Source organism: Sorex araneus, chromosome 5, assembly GCF_027595985.1.
Source record: "Sorex araneus isolate mSorAra2 chromosome 5, mSorAra2.pri, whole genome shotgun sequence".
Taxonomy (NCBI): Eukaryota; Metazoa; Chordata; class Mammalia; order Eulipotyphla; family Soricidae; genus Sorex; species Sorex araneus.
This window is the reverse complement of record NC_073306.1, coordinates 16,961,602-16,982,263: the sequence shown is the minus strand read 5'-3', so window position 1 is coordinate 16,982,263 and position 20,662 is coordinate 16,961,602. Positions and strand designations below refer to the sequence as shown.

General features: G+C 42.8%; 1 protein-coding gene across 3 annotated transcripts in view; it reads left to right on the top strand.

Annotated features, from left to right (window-relative positions):
* The first annotated feature begins 3,636 nt into the window (after positions 1-3,636).
* Positions 3,637-20,662, top strand: part of FGGY (FGGY carbohydrate kinase domain containing) — a 459,128-nt gene continuing 442,102 nt past the window's right edge. For 2 of the 3 annotated variants that reach the window (XM_004607300.2, XM_055140354.1), the window contains exon 1: positions 3,637-3,757. The gene's annotated coding sequence lies outside the window, so the exon portion shown is untranslated. The remainder of the gene's footprint in view (positions 3,758-20,662) is intronic. The other variant, XM_055140355.1, reaches the window with a different exon arrangement.

Here is a 20,662-nt window from a genome sequence, read left to right as displayed (position 1 = left end):
TGTCAACTCCATTGGTAGTGAATGAAAACTAGACTTTTGGAGACGAAGATAGTATAGTTATATAGATGTTGGAGTGTCAGTATACCTGAAACATATTTGATCCTATTATTCAATAGTTACATCAATTATAAACAAAATAACATTTCTATGCACATTTATGCACATACTTCAAAAACCTAGGAGAGAGTTGCTAGACCATAGAACAGATGAATTTATGAAGTAGTTGAACCAACTGACATTCCACTACAAGTGTATGTGAGACCTGGTTTTTCCACATTTTCACCAACTTTTTAAAAAGTATTTTTAATTTTAAGCAGTCTAGACAACAAGTATTTGTATCTTATTGTGGGTTGAATTCTCCCATAAAATTCTCAAAAGATTGAATTACCTTTATACTTAGCAATTTGAGCACTTGTTCATGAATTTATTGGCTATTATTGTGCTTTCTCTTTTGAAGTGTCTACTCATAAATTTACCCAAATTTTATATTGGCATATTTGTTTTTAAATTTCAATGACTGATTTCATAGCCAATCTTAAGATCTCTGAAGACACTCTGAATCTTTTTTGAATTTCACCTCTTTTATTTTTTAATTTTTTAAAAAATTTTTTCCACCACTTTTAGAATGAGGTAAATAAAGAAGGCAATAAATTGACCTTTCATTCATCTATGTATTTCTTGTTTAATCAAATTTAATTTTATATTTTTATGTCTTACAACAAAAATGCCTTATTCTGTCTCCTTCTCAATGTTTAATCCTCAACCCTGTCAAATTTCCATCTCATTTTCCATAGCTCCAGTGGTTTTTGGGAGTAGAAGGAGAGGGAGGTGAAGATCAATGTTTATAAGTATCTGAAAGTATATAAAGTATATATGCATATACATTTTTACATATAAAATGTAAAACAGGATTTCTGTTATGTAGCAGAGTTAAAAGTTACAAAATTTTTATCCTGCTATAAACCAAAAACAAAACTACTGATGATCTCATGTCATAAAGAAACTTGTGTAACTTCTACCCACTTTGTTCCATTTTCACATATTGTTTTCAAATATTTGATAAATAATTAAAAATGAATCTTTGTAAAGAGCACATTTACTCTCTTTCAGTATCAAAACATTTGCCAAACAAAAATATTTTCTTTGTAGATTTATTAAGCATAATTGATACTGTTAAAGATGTATGTGTGTACATATGTATATATGTATATGTTTGTTTTAAGTGTATTGTATCTGTATATATACCTATGTAGAGTTATATATATCTGTATCCATATGCTGTAAATGTCATAAATATGTGGTTACATATCTACATGTGCTTGTATATGTATATCTGTATGTGACACGTGCATATGAAATGGTGTGTATTTATGTGTGTATTAATGTACATGTATTTGTGTGGTTTGTGTGTCTGTATCTGACTATACTGTGTCTCTATTTCTGGTTTTATTTTCATTTAAGTGTGGACCAAAGGTGGAAGAGATATGCAGTGCTGCAGATAGAAACCATCCAGGTCATGAGGTCTTGCATTCCCCTGACGCTTTTCTACACAACCCAAGCCTTTTGGAACACTTCAGCAGGAACTCTTCTTTGACACGCAGTATCTTGTGGACAGATGGCTCCATCTTTGTGTGCTGACTTTCTCTAGTAGCAATCCCGACTCCGGGATCCTCCCTTCAATCTTGCCGGGGCACCCACAGCAAGTTATGGGTGTTTTTCACATAATGTTCACCTCTGACCCAGCATCCAGCAAGGGGTTAGTATTAGGTAAAGGTTTATTGAGTGAAGGATGGTGAAGATAGGCAGGGAGAGGGCCAGTATAAAGGATGAGGAGGTATCTCCCCATCTTTTGAAAAGAGATATTTGAGACCACTAGAGATGAGCAGACTAATAATTTTATAAATAAAGTACGATTGTAAGGGCCAGGAAGATATCAGGTGGATCCCTGGCACTGTGCCTTTGGACTCTCCTACTCAACCATCAACCAGGTTGGCCAAAAATCACTGTGAGTGGCACTTGGGAGGACCCCTCAACTTATTTGATTTACTTCCCCCCTTAAAAAACCCCTCATCTCCTCTCCCCTGAAGTAAATCTTCTTAAACAGAGAGCACCTACTCCTCATTGCACCTGCAAGCCCTCTATCACTCCAGCCATCCTGGGGGCAGGCCAGTATCACACAGTTGGGGAGTCACTGCTCTAGGTGATGGTCAGGGTGGGGAGCTCAGCATGTGCTCTGAGTCCGTGGTGCTCCCTTTCTGGCCATCTGGTGGGTCTCCAGGAACCATTTCTGTTTTATTCCTCTTTTTGATGATAGTGTGGATTTGGGCGACAGAGTGTGTGTATGTGACTGTAGAATAGAATAGCACCTATTCCTACCAGAAAATCAGGAAGGAGGGATAAATGGAGGATGGAGGGAGGGAGGGAGACAGGAAGGAAAGGAGGGAGAGAGAGAAAGAGAGAGAGAGAGAGAAAGAGAGAGAGAGAAAGAGAGAGAGAGAGAGGTTGGCTGGTAGTAAGGGACCCAGTGGGTAGCTAGCTAATGGCCATCATCCCCCCAAATATTTACCTTTTTTAACCACTTGCTTTTATAGACAACACCACAAAGTGCTGAGATTGTAAAGTTGAAGGCATGGTGCAGATGGAAGGAAATGACCCCAAAGGAGGGCCTCTAGCAGAGATGCAGTTAATCACATGGCCTAGGCCCCACTGAGCAAGTCTTCTTAGCTGTAAGACAGGGATAAGGGCATTGGTTGACTTTGGGGCTTGTTCTGAGGGTAGCTAACAGTGAATAGAACCCGTATTTCCACTTGGCAAACAGGTAAATCAATAAAATTAAAGAGCTCACCCCCAAAGCAGCACGTCCTTAAAAACTCCCTTTCTTACTTTTACGGAGCCTCAGTAAAAGTATCTTCCAAATCTTGGGCCCATAAGGTTCCTTGGATTATTATTATGAGCCAAGGACGGAATCTAAGACCTAACATATGTGAGACATATACATATAATATCACCAGTCACGGAGTTACTCTCCACCTGATAACTTGAATTTTAAATAACAGTCTCCCGATGTTTCCCCTTGTGTGTCTCAGAACAATCTAAGAACATTTCAGACCCTCTGCGCCGACAGAACAGGGGGAAATAGCGTCTAGCCTATCAGGAAGCCAAGAATTGTGAAGATTAAGTAAAGGAAGTCTCTCTCGGGGCCCCACCAGATGCTAACTCGCCCCAAGGCAGGGCCACATCTGTTTTGAAGACCCAGACTGAAATCAGTTCACAGAGTTGCCCCCCGGCTTGGAGAAGTCCATTCAAGTGTCAGAAATGGCACACAGCAAAGTGTCAGCCAACAACCCAGCTCTGAGCTTCTTATAAGGAGTGACGGTGGGTATGATTTCAGCTGCCCCGGGGGGCTGTCCACTTAATAGTGAACAGAGTTTTCGTGGGTGACTTTAGCAGGGGGAGACCCCCAAGAGCCGGAGACTTGGTCAGAGCACCCCCGCCCCCCGCCGACGGATGCCTTTTGAAGTCCAGAGCGAGGACCAGAAAGAGGCCAATCCTCCTAGTAGACCCGAGGCAGCGCGGACGGGGTGCGGCGGGGGCGGCGGGCGCGGGCCAATCCCGGGCCGGGTTGGAAGGGCCAATGGGAGCGCGCGTTACAGCCGGGCTGGGCGGATGCGCGGGGACGGCCCCGCTGGCGGTGCGTGTGGTCGGCGCGGCCGCGTGCTGAGTCGCCCTAGGTGTAATGTAGTGTCAGGCGGAACAAGTAAGTGACCCTCCTCGCAGGCTCACGTGTGCACCAGCCACTGCACCGTGTCCACACTTCCCTCCTCTTCCTCCTCTGCCTCTCCGGGGAGGGGGTCCCAGGCGCTGCCATCGGCTGCATCTCGACTCCCTGCGTTAACTTCTGCACCGGAGAAGGGGGGTCTTTCACTGCCTCCCCCTCCCCACCCCTAAAGGCTGCAGAGGGAGGAAGTGCTGGAATCCGGGGGCCCTGGCCTGGCATTCCGTTCGTCTCCCTTTTCAGAGCATTTCCGCAGGCATTTATGGTACCTTAAAAAAAATAATAATAATTAAAAAAAATTAAGGTAAGGTCCTTTAAGGCCAGGGTTACCTGCACCTGTCACTCATGATGATTGAGTTGCATTTCCCGAAGGTGCTAGAATGCTTAGCAGTTACAGTTATCCAGGGCCTCGGGGATCTTTCTGATTTTCTTCATTTCTTTCCTTCTTAAGATCCTCAAGATGCGAAATGGTTAATCTTTGGCCCCTTTCCACTGAAGCACTCCTTATGTCTTACTTAAATTAGGTCCCTAAATTAAAGGATTCGTCCTGACCAAGATACAAAGGAGCAGCCATCATTAGGTTAATTTTTTAAATGGGAAATTAGAAGGAAGTGCTTGCGCTTCGGAATTGCAAATCAGTAGAAAGAAGGCAAGTGTTTTCTTAGTGACTGGCTGTGATTGATTTTTTTTTTTATTTGTAAGTTTTAGTTCAGGCGCTGTGATTTACAAGATTGAGAATGACAGGGATTTTGTGCAAAAAGAAAGGAAAAATTCCAACACCACACCCTCCGCCATGTCCCAGTAGCCCCCCGCGCCTCTCCCCTCGTGCCCTCTGCAGTGACATACTTCCTATTAAAGACCAGTTCTCAGTTTCTGTTGCCTTTGAGTATTTTTGTTGTTGCTTGGTTTTGGGGGTACAGGTAGTGGTTCTCATGGCTTAGCTCTGGCTCTGCACCCAGGCATCTCTCCTGGTGGAGCTCAGAGGACCATGTTAGGTGCTAGGAATTGAACCTCACAGGCAAGTGCCCTACCCATGGTACTATCTTTCTGGCCCTGAGTATTGTATTTCTTTTCTATGTTATCTTTCATATTCCACATATGAAGGTGATCATTCTGTATCTGTCCCTCTCCTGACTAACTTGACTCAGCTTCGTACGCCACAGAGTTGCAAATTGCATATCTTAATCTTTACTTCTAACTGTCAATACCCCACAGAAATTTGCTTTATTTTGTTGTGCCTGCTTTTTTATTTTGTTTTGCCCGCCTCCCCACCCCCATTACTATGATCCACGAAGTGTGTGTAACCTTAATTAAAAAAAAATTTTTTTTTTTTTAGTTGCCAGCTGGGTCAACCAGACCTTTGACCATCTCTTGGTCTTCTGGGACTCTGTGGCTAATGAGGCCCGTGCACTTGGCTTTTGACCCTATGATGAAGGGTTGGGTTCTTTGAAGGACTAGCAGAAGACCAAGTCCTGGTGGGAGACCTTTAGGACTGTTAAGAAGCAGATTGGGAAAGAGATCCTGGAGGGTGAAAAGGGCTTGGGAATTCCCTATGGAAATGGGAGGGATGGGTTGTATGCCTCCCAGACTGCATTTAGAAATCAGCCCAGAACATGTGTACTGGGAATTAGGGACTCACCCTGAGGGTGGAGAGCCGTGCCTTTCTCTATGAAATTAAACTTGCCTGGAGAAGAGGAGACCTTCTTTCAGCCTGTATTAATTTTGCTCTGAGCTTTGTCTTTTCCTAGAATCTGGGTCCCTTCCTGTAACCTTTCACTGCCTTCAAATCACAGTCCATTATCAGCTGGTTTGGAAGATAATGTGAGCTGAAAGAATCCTACCCATAAACCCCCAGTCAGAGTGGACCCCCATTCCCCAGAAGATCTGAAACATTTCTCTTATAAGAGTGTTAGGTAGAGATCTCTTTGCCTCTCCACTGCTCGTATCTATAAGGTAGTATCTTGGCCCGTGTAAGAAAGAGGTCATCCAGCCAGTTCTTCTGTCCCTTCCTGTGGCAGCTTACCTTTTGTCATATGTTTTGGGCCCAGTACTATGATCTGGAGAAGTAACAATGAGCAGGACTAGATTTCTGCTTTTGTACTTGAGTTTGATTTTGTGTGTGTGTGTGTGTGTGTGTGTGTGTGTGTGTGTGTGTGTGTGTGTGTGTGTGTGTGTGGTGAGAGATTTTAGGATTGTGAGAGACACCTGATTTGCAGGAACCTCTCTGGAGCTGAGAGAAGGGGAATGGCCTGATAGGAGGGTTTGCAGATGATGTCCCAGAGTGAGATGTCCCAAGTGAGTTCTTTGCAAAGCCTCCATAGAACAGGTTGGAAAAAGAAGGGAAGCGGCTTGGTAAGGGATGTGCCAAGGTGTCTAAGTATGACTCATGGCTGATCAGTGTGGCTGCAGTTCGAAGGGTGAAGTGTAGCTCCCAGGAAGGAGGCTGGGGAAGGTAAGAGCACAGCTGGGGATCTGTGAGGAGGGAATGCGCGATGAATCTGTAGGTTTGTGTTGGAAGGTGATTCTGGCTGCAGAGTGGGGAGTGCATTGGCTTGCTGCAGAGGGTAGCGAGATGATGGTGTGACAGAAGGGAGAGATGGGTTAGGGCAACAATTCTGGGACTAGAGAAGGCTCAGGAGAAGATGGGGAGGGATTGACTTCTGATCCAACCTAGGAGGCGAAGAATGACTGTGGTAGGCTTTTAAACTGGGATGTTTGTCCCCCGCTTTATTGAGTGCTGAGTGATGGACACTAGGCCTCATATTAAAGTGTCTAACTTGAAAAGTTTTGACATGGTATTGCCTTGAAAATATAGTCATAATCAAGATAAAGAACATAATTAAGGCCCCTAAAATTGTGCTGTCTTGTAAGTTTTTTCCTTGGTGGACCATTCCTTCTCTCACTCAGCACCCAATCATCTGCTCTCCCTATTGATGACTTTTTTTTTTAATTTAGGATTTTTTTTCATACAATATGTATTTTTTAGTTTCTTTTTGTTTATGTGCCACACCCAATGGTGTTCGGGGCTTACTCTCAGCTCTGTACTAAGGGATCATACCTGGAGGTGCTCAGGGGATGGTAGGGTGCTGGGGATCAAACCCAGGTCAGCCATATGTAAGGCAAGCAGTTGTCTTGTTGGCCACACCCCCCTATACATATTTTTTAGTGTGTCTGGTGGATTTACTTAGCATATTTTTCTTGATGTTCATATCATGTGTTATACAGACTTCATTATTTTTCATGGAGTCATATTTTGTTACATGACTATCATGTTTATTCTACCCATTGTTGAATGTTCGTATTATTTGCCACTTTTTTGACAGTCACCACCAAAAGTACTCTGATAGTGTGTATCTGCATGGATACATGTTTCCGTTTCTTAAAATTGATAACTGTGAATTACGAAGTTACAAAGATATTCATGATTGAGTTTTAGGAATACAGTGTTCTAACACCGATCCCTTCACCAGTGTCTGCTACCCTTTAGGAATGTGCCTGGTCTCCCTCCTGCCCCAAAGCTTGCCTCTGTGGTAGGCACTTTCCCCCCTCCATTGTTCTAATTTTCCCTTCTCTAATTTGTCCCCCTCAAGAACCACCTCCACTCCAGTGGCAAGCTTCCTACTAAAGATCAATTCTCACGCATATGCTGCCCAAGCCCATGTGCTGCTTGTGCCCACGTGGTCAAGCACATGTGGTGCCCGCATCTCCCCTCTTGGGTTGTGTGCTTTCATGCTTTTGTGTCTAATGTTAGAATGTCTCTAGGGACTCTCTGCCCTTAGAGAAGCCCAGGTTCTCTCTTAAGTGTGTTACTCTCTCTCTTTCACTCTCTCTCCCTCTACACCTAAAAACCCTCCAAATAAAAACCTATTTATTTAAAAAAAAAAAGAGCAATTCTCCTGCTCTTTCTATTCCCTTTGGGCATTTGATATTCCCTTACAAAGTTTCTTAATATCTCTAAAATGAGAGAGACCATTCTGTTTCTCTGTCTCAACATGATACTTCACTCAACATGATACTTTCCAGAATCCTCTACATATCAGCAAATTGCATGACTTCGTCCTTTTTATGGCTTAGTAGTATTCCATTGTATCTATGTGCCATAGTTTATTTATCTAGTCATCTGTTCTTGGATACTTGGGTTGTGTCTAGATTTTGGTTATTGTGAATAGTGCTGCAATAAACACATGAGTGTATATGTCTTTTCTGCATTGTCCTTTTGAGCCTTGGAGTATATATTCCCAGGAGTTGAATTGCTGGGAATATACTACGGAAGCTCAATTAATTCCCTGATGATATAGAGTATTTTTTTCATATTCCCTTGATATTTTTTCTTGCCTAATTGCTATGGTAAGTTCTTCTAATATTGTATTGAATAGAAGTGATGAGAATGGGCAACCTTGTCTTACGCCTGATGTTGGAGGGAAGGCTTTTAGTTTTTCCTCATTGACTATAATGTTTGCTGTGGTCTGGTGATAAATGGCTTTGACTATTTTGTGTAAAGCTCCTTCAATTCCCATTTTATTGTGGGGATTTTTTGCTTGAAATACTATCTTCCAGCCTTTAACTTTGAGTTTGTGTTTGCCCTTACTATTCAAATGTAAATTTCTTATAGACAGCAGAAGATTGGATTCATTTTTCTAATCCATCCTACCATTTTTTTTGTCCCTTAATTGATGCCTTTAGGCCATTGGCATTGAGTGAAATTATTATTATGGAGTTTTATGCCATCCTTTTGTAGAAGTTTGGCATGTTAATGAGTTTTTCCATGTCTTAATGTAGTCCCTTTAGTTCTTCTTGTAAACATGTTTTTAAGTCTTTGAAGTTCCTGAGCTGTTGCTTGATTATCTGTGTAGTATTGTTTTTTTAATCTGAAAGAGACTTTGGCTGGGTCAAGTCTTTGGGCAAGGTGTTCATTTCATTATTTTATTTATTTATTTATTTATTTATTTATTTATTTATTTATCTATCTACCTATATATCTATCTATCTATTTATTTATTTATTACTATAACCCACCATTGACTTCAGATCTGCAAGGTCTCATTTGATAAATCTACTGTGAATCTTGGGCTGGTGCGATAGCATAGTGGTTGGGTGTTCCCCTTTCATGCGGCCGACCCGAGTTCGATTCCTCCACCCCTCTCGGGGAGCCTGGCAAGCTACCGAGAGTATCGAGCCCGCGCAGCAGAGCCTGGCAAGCTACCCGTGTGTATTGGATATGCCAAAAAAAACAGTAACAATAAGTCTCTCTAGTGCCCGCTCGAACAAATCGAGGACGTACCTTTGTATGAAATATCCTTCATTGGTTTTGCTACTTTCAGTTTTATGTCTGTATGTATGGCTTTCATTTTACTGATTAGGATGTGTTGTAGAGTCTTTATTTGGGTCTCTTTTAGCTGGTACTCTTGGCCTCTTGAATTTGGTTGCATGCACTCTTTGACTCTGGAAATTTCTCAGTATGATTTTTTTTTTTTACTATTTTGGGTCACACCCAGCGATGCACAGGGGTCACTCCTGGCTCTGCACTCAGGAATTACCCCTGGCAGTGCTCAGGGGACCATATAGGATGCTGGGAATCGAACCTGGGTCGGCCGCGTGCAAGGCAAACGCCCTACCTGCTGTGCTATGCTCCACCCCCTCAGTATGATTTCTTTCATTAATGCTTCATCAAGCGACACGAATGCTGGCCGACTTCAACTGTGAGTGTGGAAAGGTCGGACTGCAGCTGAATCTCATGAAGACAATGCTCAGGAGAACCAGACTACTTCCTGACATTCCATTTGCCCTCAATGGAACAAACATCTACGAATGCAGCAGTTATGTGTACCTGGGTCGAGTACTCAACATGATGAACGACTTGGTGCCAGAGCTATGCAGGAGGAAGAGAGAGGCATGGAATGCCTTCAAGAGCATCGAAGAAGTTGTTAAGAGGACGAAGAACCTCTGGCTCCGGGCACATCTTTTCAACTCCATCATTCTTCCTGCACTAACATATGCGTCAGAGACCTAGGCCCTATGAAAACAGAATGAGAACGCTATTTGAGTCTCCAAAGAAGAATTGAAAGAGCTATGCTTGGGGTATCACATTTCACTCCAGTGAGAGAAGAAATCCAGAGTTCCTACCTCCATCAATGATTGAGAATCAGGGACGCTGTCTTGTTTGCCAAGGCGTCGAAAATCAGATAGGCCGAACATGCAATGCAATTTGGAGACAACCACTGGACTAGAGCCATTACCAACTGGATTCCAATGGGATGTCAAAAGAACACCTAGCCGCCCACCTACAAGATGGTCAGACTTCTTTGTCAAGACCCTGAATGAACGGTTTGAGACTCTTCATGTTCCTGGAGTGAGCAGATGCCATTGGGCTACACTAGCATGCGACAGGGACAAATGGAGACATTGCTGACCTGGTGCCCGCTCAAGCAAATCGATGAACAGTGGGATGACAAGTGATACAAGTGATAAAATGCTCCATCAAAATTGCTTTCCTGAGTCTCTGGGACTTTGATGATTCTTATGTTACCTTTCTTGAATTCATCCCAGAGTTCTCTTGTCTGCTGGTCATTTATTTTGAGGCTTTTTTTTTTTCATCTGTTGTTGTCTAGAGGTTTTCTCTGTCTTATCTTTTAGCTCACTGATTTTGTCCATCAGCTACTGTTACTCTCCTGCTGATATCTTCCAGTGAGTTTTCATTTCACCTACCAAATTCTGTAGTTCTGCCATTTTTGCTGATAGTTTTCTCATCATTTTTGCTGTCATATCCATGTGTGTGTGTGTCTGTGTGTGTGTGTCTGTGTGTCTGTGCTTATGTGTTTAGTTTTGGGGGTCATATCTAGGGATGCTCAGGGCTTACTCCTGGCTTTGTGCTCAAGGATCACTCTTGACAGAGTCGGTGGACCATGTGAGATGTCAGAGACAGAGATTGAACTCTGGTTGGCCGCATGCAAGGCCAACCCCCTACCTGCTACACTAATGTTCCAGTTCCCTTCTTGTGCTTTATGATTTTCTCTTTCATTGTTTCTTTGAACTGATTAAAGGTCTTCTGCATTTCCACTTGGCCCATTTTTATTCAGAGGTTAATTCTGGTTAGTATTGGTTGCGTAGGCATGGCTGTTACCTTCACCCACTAGGTGTGGTGGAGATTTTGCGCTGCTTCTTATTGTGCCGGTTGCAAACTAGGAGTCATTCTCTCCACTTCACTGCTTGACCCCTGGGGAGCTCTCTTGTGGACCAGCTTTTTGGTGCTCTCTCTGTTTCCTTTCAAAGCAATCCAAAGTAGTTTTGGGTTTCTTGTCCTAGTCCCATTGAGTTCTGTGTGGGGTATGCACGAGGGGTATAATTCCATTGGCGCTCGCTGCCTCCTCTGACCTGACCCACTGTGATGTCGGTTGAATCCACCGCTGGGCACCCATAGTCAGTTTTCTATGTGTCAAAGGCAGTTTGATGCATGGAACACGGGTGCCAGCTTTCAGATCTGGTTGCCAGGGCTGACTGACTCCGCCTGCATGGTTCCCTGCCATGTTTGCTTCCATATCTTTTGGTTAAATATCTAGTTGAAGTGGAATGACTAGATCGCATGGCAGGTGTATATTAAAATATTTGTTTCATTTTGTTTTGTGCCACTCCCAGCTGTCCGCAGTGCTTATTCGTGGCAGTGCTCAGGGAATATAGATGGTGCCAGGATCAAATCCTGGTGGCCTGCATGCAAGACAGACCTACACACTGTACTACATATAGCCCTGATTTAACTTTTTAAGGAACAACCAATCAATATTTCAAGGGATAATGCTAGTTTACCTCCTGTACCAAGTCAGGGTTGTTTGACTGGCTCCAGCCCCTGCTGTGGTCACTTTTTAATTTCAGCCAGCCTAATGAGGTTCAGTCCTCTCATGGGGTTTTATTTGCAATTCCCGAAAGACGACTCATTTTAATCTGCTTTGCCCGTGCTTATTTGCCCTGCACATATTTTCTGGGATAATGTGTTTATTCAGTCTTTATTTAAAAATAATGTGACATCGTGTTGTTTGCTTTTGTACTCAAGTATGAGAGGTTATTTTAAATATCTTTTTATTACAAGTTCTTTTATCACAACTGTGATTTGCAAATATTTATTCTATTTTGTTGTTAGTTCTTATATATCTTAAGGTATCCATTGCAGGGTCCAGTTCTTCCTTTCTAAGAAGTCTAAATGATCTCTTTGTAATTTTGTTGATGTCTGTTTAATCATTTTTTTTTATGAATCATGGTTTTGGTGTTGTACCTAAAAGGCCTCTGTTCTCAGGTCACAAATGTTTTGTCTTTTGGGGTTTAGGGTGTTTGAGCCATACCTGGTGGTGCTCAGAGAGCACTCCTGGCAGTGTTCAGGAGACCACATATGGTACAAGGCATTAAACCAGGGTTAACCTCAAGCAAGGCAAATCCCTGTACTATCTCTTTGCTCCCTGCCCCATTTCAAGAAACTTTATTGTTTGAGACTTTACATTACTCTACATATATTATATACATAAACTTTTTTTTAGATATATGGCATGAAATACGGAACAAAGTTCACTTATTTTTGTATATGGATAACAATTGTTCAGCAGCATTTGCACAACAACTCTTTAGGGGACTTATGTTCTTTATCTTATTTATAATGAGGATTTCAAGGATATACACATATGTCAAAATAGTTCCTCCAAATAATTATATTAAAAATTGATGAAGGAGGAGAAATGGAATTATAAAAGTGAAGTTAAAAGAAGATGGAAAAGAAGAGAAAAATAATAATGAACAGAGTCAACTAGAAAAGAAAAAGGGTATATTTAAAACAAAACACAGGTCTTTTAATTAAATACAGTCTAAACACCATAATAAAAAGGCAGGTTGCTAGGTCTTGTTTTATTATCCATTCTGTCTTCGTGAACCCCACTATTAATGTAAGGATACATATAGGCAAAAAGGTAAAGGATGTAAAGGAAGGAAATGATAAAGTATGAAACAGCAAACAAAAGAAGTCTTAAAATAGCCATATCCTTCCTTGCACACGGCTGACCCGGGTTCAATCCCTGGCATCCGATATGGTCCTCAAGCACTGACAGGAATAATTCCTGAGTGCAGAGTCAGGAGTAAGCCCTGAGGATTGCTGGACGTGATCCAAAGACCAAAAGAAAAAAAAGTCATTTTCGTTATCCTGGGTCCATTTTATTTTTATATTAATTTTATAGGCATTTTGTCAGTTTCAAAACAGAGACTTGTTTAGACATTAATTGGAATTTTATTGAATCAGTACACTAATTTTAGAGAGAATCAACATATTGAATATTGACTCTTTTAACCCATAAACACAGCAAACATCTCTTCCCTTATTTACATTTTCCTTAATTTTAGCGATATTTATAGCTCTCAATATATACATCTTTTTCAAATGAGGTATTCATATAACTTTTGATAATATTATTTGTTGTGGGGTCCCATCCTGTCCCGCAGGGAGGACCCCTCGTGGGGCTAAGGAGGGGACGCAACCGAATGAACAGACGCAGAGCCAGAAGGAGGAGGAGGAGAGAGAGAGTTTATTCACAGCAGTTACAATACTTATACCTCTTGGTGGGAGGGGGTGGTATGCATGCTTGGACCCCCACAGGAACAATAGTAAAATGTTGATCAGGCATGGCCGTTGGCTAGTGAGACAAGTGGTGAAATGATAAGATCACAGGAATCCCAAGCAGCCTCCGCTTGACTAGACGATAAGAGCCAAGCTCTGTAAGATGGCTCCCTACATCTCCCCCTGTTTTGTTTTAAATTAAATGTGGTCAGGGGAGGCATTGTCTGGTATCCCTTGTGACACAAACACGAAAGCATGAAAGTACACATCTCAAGGGGGGAGATGCGGGTGACACATGTGCTGGGCCACATGGCACAAGCAGCACATGGGCTCAGGCAGCATATGCGAGCGCTTCCTTTGTTCAAGGTGTCTTTTATCTGGTCTCTTCAACCTGCCCCCACGTGGGGGCTTCTTCTCGGGTAAAAGTCCGTTGCTAAGGAGGTTACCAGGGAGGTTGGGAGTGGTGATGGTCTTCTTTAGAAAGTCTTATCAGGTCTGTTTTCTGTATCCACAGGGTGGGTCAGTCTCAGGATTCTCCTTCCCAGAGACTTTGTTAATCTGTTTCATTGCCAAGGGCCTTTCTCTATCTACCTGCCTACATCATATTCCCCCCTAGAGATTTCACCACCTTAAATCTTTAAGGGGAAAATGGTCGGTGATCCATCTTCTGAAGCTGCTTCATGCTGACAGAGGGGCGCAGACCCTGCCTGCACAAGGGGTGAAACCTCAAGCTACCTTAGTTTTAGTGGACCCCAGGCAATGAACTGGTTGGGTTCCTGAAGTTATCTGAAAGAAAAGATCAGATCAATTAGACTGAGGGATGGCACTTTGAAATGATTAGACTCTGGAGATGTGGAAGGTCCTTTCTGACCTAGTAAGAACAAAATAGTTTGCTGTCTTAGGAAACATTAAGAGTTAAAGCAACAGAAACCAAAGCAACATAATGCCATACCCATTTCTGTCATAAAAAACAATGGAAAAGAATAACTGCTCCACCTTCATTTTAAAATTTGCCTGATGGCTTAACAAATCTGACTTGTTCTTTTGCATAAACACAGCAAGATTGGAGAACTCTCCATTTTGGGGTACCCCATTATTTACTGAGAAGTCCTGGGGGTTGGGCTAAAGACAGGAGGCACACCAATAATGGCATTAATCTTATGTGGCACGTCAGAGTTACCCAGGCCTGGCCATAAATGTCCCACGATGAACTGGATGGTCTCGAGCTTTCAGGTTGAACTGGAGGTGGCCTTTTCCGTAGATGCATCCTGGCAGAAAGGAGTCCATCCCTTCCCTTTTTCAGGGCTGGGAGAGATCCTGGTTTCCAGGGTTTTTCTTGATGCTGAGTAGGCCCAGATTGTGCCAGTCACACAGATTCCCAGATTCCTCATTTCCATAGCAGTGATGATTTCCATTCTTTCCTTAAGCCAACTGGCCTCTAGGGTCTCCCTGAGGTTTGTAGGTACTTGAAACAGTACCTGTTAAATACCTGCTCCTGTCATTTAGACCAATCCCTTGACTCTTTCCCTGAAAGAGGGCTTTGGGGTCCCATAATTGATTTTCCTGTCTGCATGAGGGGTAGACCCTATTACAGAGAGGAAAGACTTTTGTCTGGATTTATGCAAACCAACATAGTGCCACGAAGCATCAAAAACATACCGAAGGTACAAAGAAGAGAAAAACATTTCACTTTACTCACAGTGAGATCAACACACCCATTTGTTATAGTTCCTAGCCAAAGAATCTAAAATCTGTAGAGAAAGTGTACAATTTAACATCATATTTAACCCATTCAATCCCATGTTGAAAACGCTGACTTCCCATTAATAAGAGCACTGTACTGGGAGTCCAGTGTACAGTTAAACATGTCTAATTCATTTAATCTCATTTGAAAAACCCTTGATTTCCCGCAACTTTTGAAGAATTCAATTATCTAAGAGCACTGTAACAGGAGTCCAGACAATCCATCCAATATCTTTTCCATAGATCCTACCAAAAAACATACTAGAACAATTCTGCATGTGATTTAAAGAGTTTCTTAAAACAGTGATCAGCCAGATGTGGGGTCCCATCCTGTCCCGCAGGGAGGACCCCTCGTGGGGCTAAGGAGGGGACGCAACCGAATGAACAGACGCAGAGCCAGAAGGAGGAGGAGGAGAGAGAGAGTTTATTCACAGCAGTTACAATACTTATACCTCTTGGTGGGAGGGGGTGGTATGCATGCTTGGACCCCCACAGGAACAATAGTAAAATGTTGATCAGGCATGGCCGTTGGCTAGTGAGACAAGTGGTGAAATGATAAGATCACAGGAATCCCAAGCAGCCTCCGCTTGACTAGACGATAAGAGCCAAGCTCTGTAAGATGGCTCCCTACAATTTGTAATAATATTATTTAAAGATCCAGTTTTCTTGTTTCTACTTGTGTATTAATCATGGATTATGCAATTTTGCCACGTAATCATTAGTCTATTAATCACTTTATTGATAGCTGTTTTCAGGTTTTCTATAGAGTTGATCATGCACTTGTAAATTTAAAGAGTTTTACTTCTTTAAGTGAGGATGTCTCCTATCTATATTTTTTGGTTTGGGGCCACACCCAGCTGTGGTCAGGGCTTATTCTGGGCTCTGCACTTAGGGATTAACCCTGACAGGCTTGGGAACCATATGGGGTGTCAGGGATTGAACTCAGGTCCAGTACATGCAAATAAGCACCCTACTTGCTGTACTATTGTCCCAACCCATAACTACTTCTTTTTAAAAATTAATTTCTATGTATAAATATTTTAGCATACTTCCTAGATTGTTCCCACTGTGTTGTATGAACGTAGGCATTTTGCCTTGTTCTTGGTTTTAGGGAGAAGCATTGAGTTTTTCAGCACTACCTGTGAATGATGTTGACTGTACATGTTTTTGTAGAAACGTTTATGAGGTTTATGTGCTCAGTTCTATCCCTTTGCTGAAGAGTTGCTTTTTTTTTAAGAAAGGGTATTATTTTTTTTATTCACTTTTATTTTATTTTATTTTAGAAATTATTTTTATTTTATAAAGTAGTTCACAATATTTGATTACATTTAATATTCAAACACCAATTGCACCACCATTGCACATTCCCACCACCATATTTCGGGTATTTTCATCCCGAACCCCAATCCCTGTTCCAAAAGCAGAACTGAAATATATATTTTATATGGTTTGTTATGAAAATCTGGTGAAAATGCTACAAAAATGTATCCTTAGAGGTAAAGTGTGAAGATTGTTGTATTTCACCCAGGGGCCATTAAACCCTTCTATAAGACATCACTAACATATTAAGGGGTTGATCCTTGTGTGCTTTTTATGTATGTATCTGTTAAAAAAAAGTATATTTTCCTTCTAAGATTGGTTGCCTCCTACTTTGACACTATCAAATTTGGTGCTGTAGTCTTGGAGTATGGGTAAGGTGTGTGGTATGAAGTATCCAGAAATAGATTCACTCGTGGGTGATGCTCAGCTTAAGCATGTGGAGAGCTTAAGCATGAGCATGGCAGTGGCTGCGTTCTGGAAGTTGTCGACTGATGGGGCTGGGTTGCTTGGGGCGGGGAGGGCTCTCATCTGTCCCCCTCCGGGGTGCCCCAAGTGAAACAGCCTTGCGTGGGGCCCGGTGGTATGGTTATGGCGAGTGTCATGTTATGCTTCCTTCTGGAAGAGAAAGTCATGCAATCTAGATGGTGGCTGGTGACGAGATTATCTGGTGCCAGCCAGAGGTGGCTTATGGATGTGACTGCTGAGTCGTTGGAGATGAGGGGGTGGCATGAGGGGGGTGGTATGGGTGGAGGATCTCTGTTCCCTATCCCATTGAACGCAGAGTTTTCAGTCACAAAGTCCTGCATACCTGGTTTTTTTTGGAGATTCAGTCATGAGTGAGGCTCGCCCCAAGCATGTAGAGAGTGGCCAACATTCAATAACTTTTATTTTATTTATTTATTTATTTTTTTTATTATTATTATTTTTTAATAATTTTATTGAATCACCATGTGGAGGGTTACATAGTTCTCAGGATTATGTCGGTTATACAATTCTCAAACACCCTTCCCTTCACCAGTGCCCATCTCCCATCACCAACCCCCCCAGTATACCTGCCACCCCCTCCCACCTCCCCAGTCCCCACCCTTGTACATGATAAGTTCCACTTCGTTTATGCCTTATCTCGATTACATTCCATGTTTCAACACACAACTCACTACCATTGTTGGGGTTTCCCCCAAAAAAGGAAAGCAGTCCTATTGCCAAGGAGGCATTTGATAGTTCTCCACTGCTAAGAATATAGAGATATTAAGTCCCGCTGTTTGTTACATAACTTTTCTTTTTCCCCCTTGCCCCGCGCCACCGAGTTCACGCCTGTTTGGTAATCGCCACGCTGCCTGACAAGGGAAAAAAAAACCGAAAAGGATGGTTATTTCCCGTCATCGGCAGGCGTGGGGCTCTGGCTTAGTTGATAGACTAGTAGAGTTTCTGCAAGCAGTTTCTGGAACCGAAGGGCTTGCGCTGGTATCGGCTCCGGCTCGAGATTCCACCAGCGTCCCACTGTTCCATGTACATAATTTTTCCCCTTATATCCCATTCCCACGCCACCAGGTCTGTTTGCTTAATGGACATCACACTATGTTTGACACCACGCCGCGTTTCTTCCCGAGAAAGAAGGATATTTCTTCTCAGCCGGCGTGGGGATATAGCTTAGTTCAGTCTAGAGAGATGGCTACCACTTTGATTGCCTTCAATATTTCAGCAACAGACTTACTATTCTTGTTAGGATCTCCCACAAAAGTCCGACCCATTAAAAAGGGACATATTACATATTGCTGATGCTAAGATGACATTAGGTCGCGCGACAGCGGCCGCGCGGTTTTGGGTTTCTGTATAAAGTCCAGGAAAAGTACAACCAGAAATAACATCACTACAAACTTTTACCCTTTTATGGTGCTCATAAGATGGAGAAGCCTAGAGAGAGGCTCGGCGTCTCCATTTTGCGCTCAGGAAAACCGCGGATCCTGCGCTGTGCTCAGGGGGGAGGTGTGGAGAGAGAGAGCGGTTAAAAGAATTGGGGGATGCCCGGCTCCCACTGTTTCAGCGCACCGTGGGGTCTCTGGTCCCATGCCGGAATTAGTTCAGTGGGCTGTTTGGAGTCCAAGAGCGCTTCCTTGGGCTCTTCCATCATGCTCGCTCCGCAGCAGGGTCCAAAGGGTTTTATTTTATTTTTTAAAATTTATTTATTGAATCACTGTGAGAGCAGTTATAAAACTTTCGGGTTTAAGACTTGGTCATACAATAATGAAACACCTGTCCCTTCACCAGTTCACAGTTCCCACCACCAACAACCCCAGTATACCCCCCATCCCACACCCTCCCCCTACCTGTGTGGCAGATGATGTCCACATTACTCTCTCTCTACTTTGATTACATTCAGTATTTCGACACCGGCCCCACCATTGTTATTTGAGATTTTTCCCCAACACTTAGATCTCCCGAAAAGGCAACATTAGACACTTTGTTTTCTATTGCTGATTATGAATAGCTTAGAATGTTGGGACCATGCGATTTTGAAATTCTGGAATTTTAATAATTAAATCTGGAGGGATTTCTGCCAAAAGCCACTGGGTTCTGGTGCTTGTTTGTGAGTCTCTGGGATCATGGCGGCCAGCAACTCGATCAGAAGTCAGAGAGGCCATTTGTGGGTGGTGATTCGAGGTCTCCTTCGGGCAGGGGAGAAAAAGGCTGGTGCCACCCCCATCCTGTGAGACCCCATGTGCCTCCTCATGGTGGGGGCCCAAACCTATCTTTCCATTGGCCTCTGGAAGATGGCGGCCCCCGAGCCTCCAGGGGGAAAAGGTGGTGGATCGGCACCTTTTCTCATCTGGGGAGGTCCGGGGCCGAAAACTTAATTCGGAGTCCAAACACATTTCTGCCAAAAGCCGCTGGGTTCCGAGATTTGTTTCTGAGTCTCTGGGATCATGGCCATTCAGCAACTCGATCAGGAGCCAGAGAGAGCTGTTCAATAACTTTTGAACCCCTGTAAACCTCTTTTGTCTCTCTCTTTTTTTGTTGTTTGTTTTTGAGCCAAACCTGGTGATGCTCAGGCCTTACTCTTGGATCTGAACTCAGTGATCACTCGTGGCATGCCCAGGGGACCACATGATGTGCCAGGGATTGAACCTGGTCTGGTGGTGTGCAAGTCCAACTCCCTACCCTCTGTACTATCACTCTGGCCTTGGTCTCTCTGAGCTTGGTGTTTTGAAATTCCACATGTGAAATCAGGGTATTGCATTTTATCAGCTGCATTTTTAAATTAAGCAATTGAAATTATCATCTTTTAGGTGGTGGCATTTAGAGTTTAATCATGGTTCTGTGCTCAGGGATCACTCAGGGGTTACTCTTGGCAGGACTCAGGGACCCTATGGGGTGCCAGGGATCGACCTGGGTCAGCTAATTGCAAGGCAAGAGTCCAATTTGCCGTACTATTGCTCTGACTCAGGATCAGATTTTTTTTTATTCCAAAGGGCTCTGAATAGTTTGAATTACATTTATTGATTTAAAAACAAAAAACAAAAAACAGTAAACTGTGTGCTCCTATGATAAACTCCACTTCATCAAGTCCTGTTATCTTTGTGTGTGTGTGTGTGCTTTGTTGTTGGTTTCCGTAGGCTAAAATTTTAAGAATTTTTGCTTTTATGTTAATGATGCATTATTAAAAGACAATCCCCTCCTTTCTCTTCACTAACTTGCCCCATCTTTTTGTTATTGTTATGTCTGGGGATCGCACACTTGATTTCAGTGCTCGTATACTCTTGGTTGTCATGTGCCAGAGATCATACACTTAGGCTGCCAGGGATCTCAAGGGCAATGCCTCTGGGCATCACTGAGTTGTGGGGTAGTGTGGGACAGAACCCTGGGTCTCATGCCCGAGAGGCGGACTGAGCAGCCCTGAGCAACATCTGTGGGCATTTGATGTTGGGCTTGATCTATAGCTTCTTTCCTGTATCATCTTGTAAGTCTTGTCATTAAGGTAATTCTGCCCTCAGAAAATGAGATGGGAAGTATTTGCTTCTCTTCAGTTTTCTGGTGAAGTTTCTGTCGACTTGATATTTCTTCTTGATATTTGGTGGAACATATCCATTTCCATGTCCATTTCCAATAGATACGGAAATCTATTTTGGGGGGTGTGGGGTGGGGAAGGGAATTGTTGTATTGATATTTATATTATTCTTCATGTTACCATTTTCTTCTTGAGTGAGGTTTGATAGTAAATTTATTTTGAGGATTTTGTA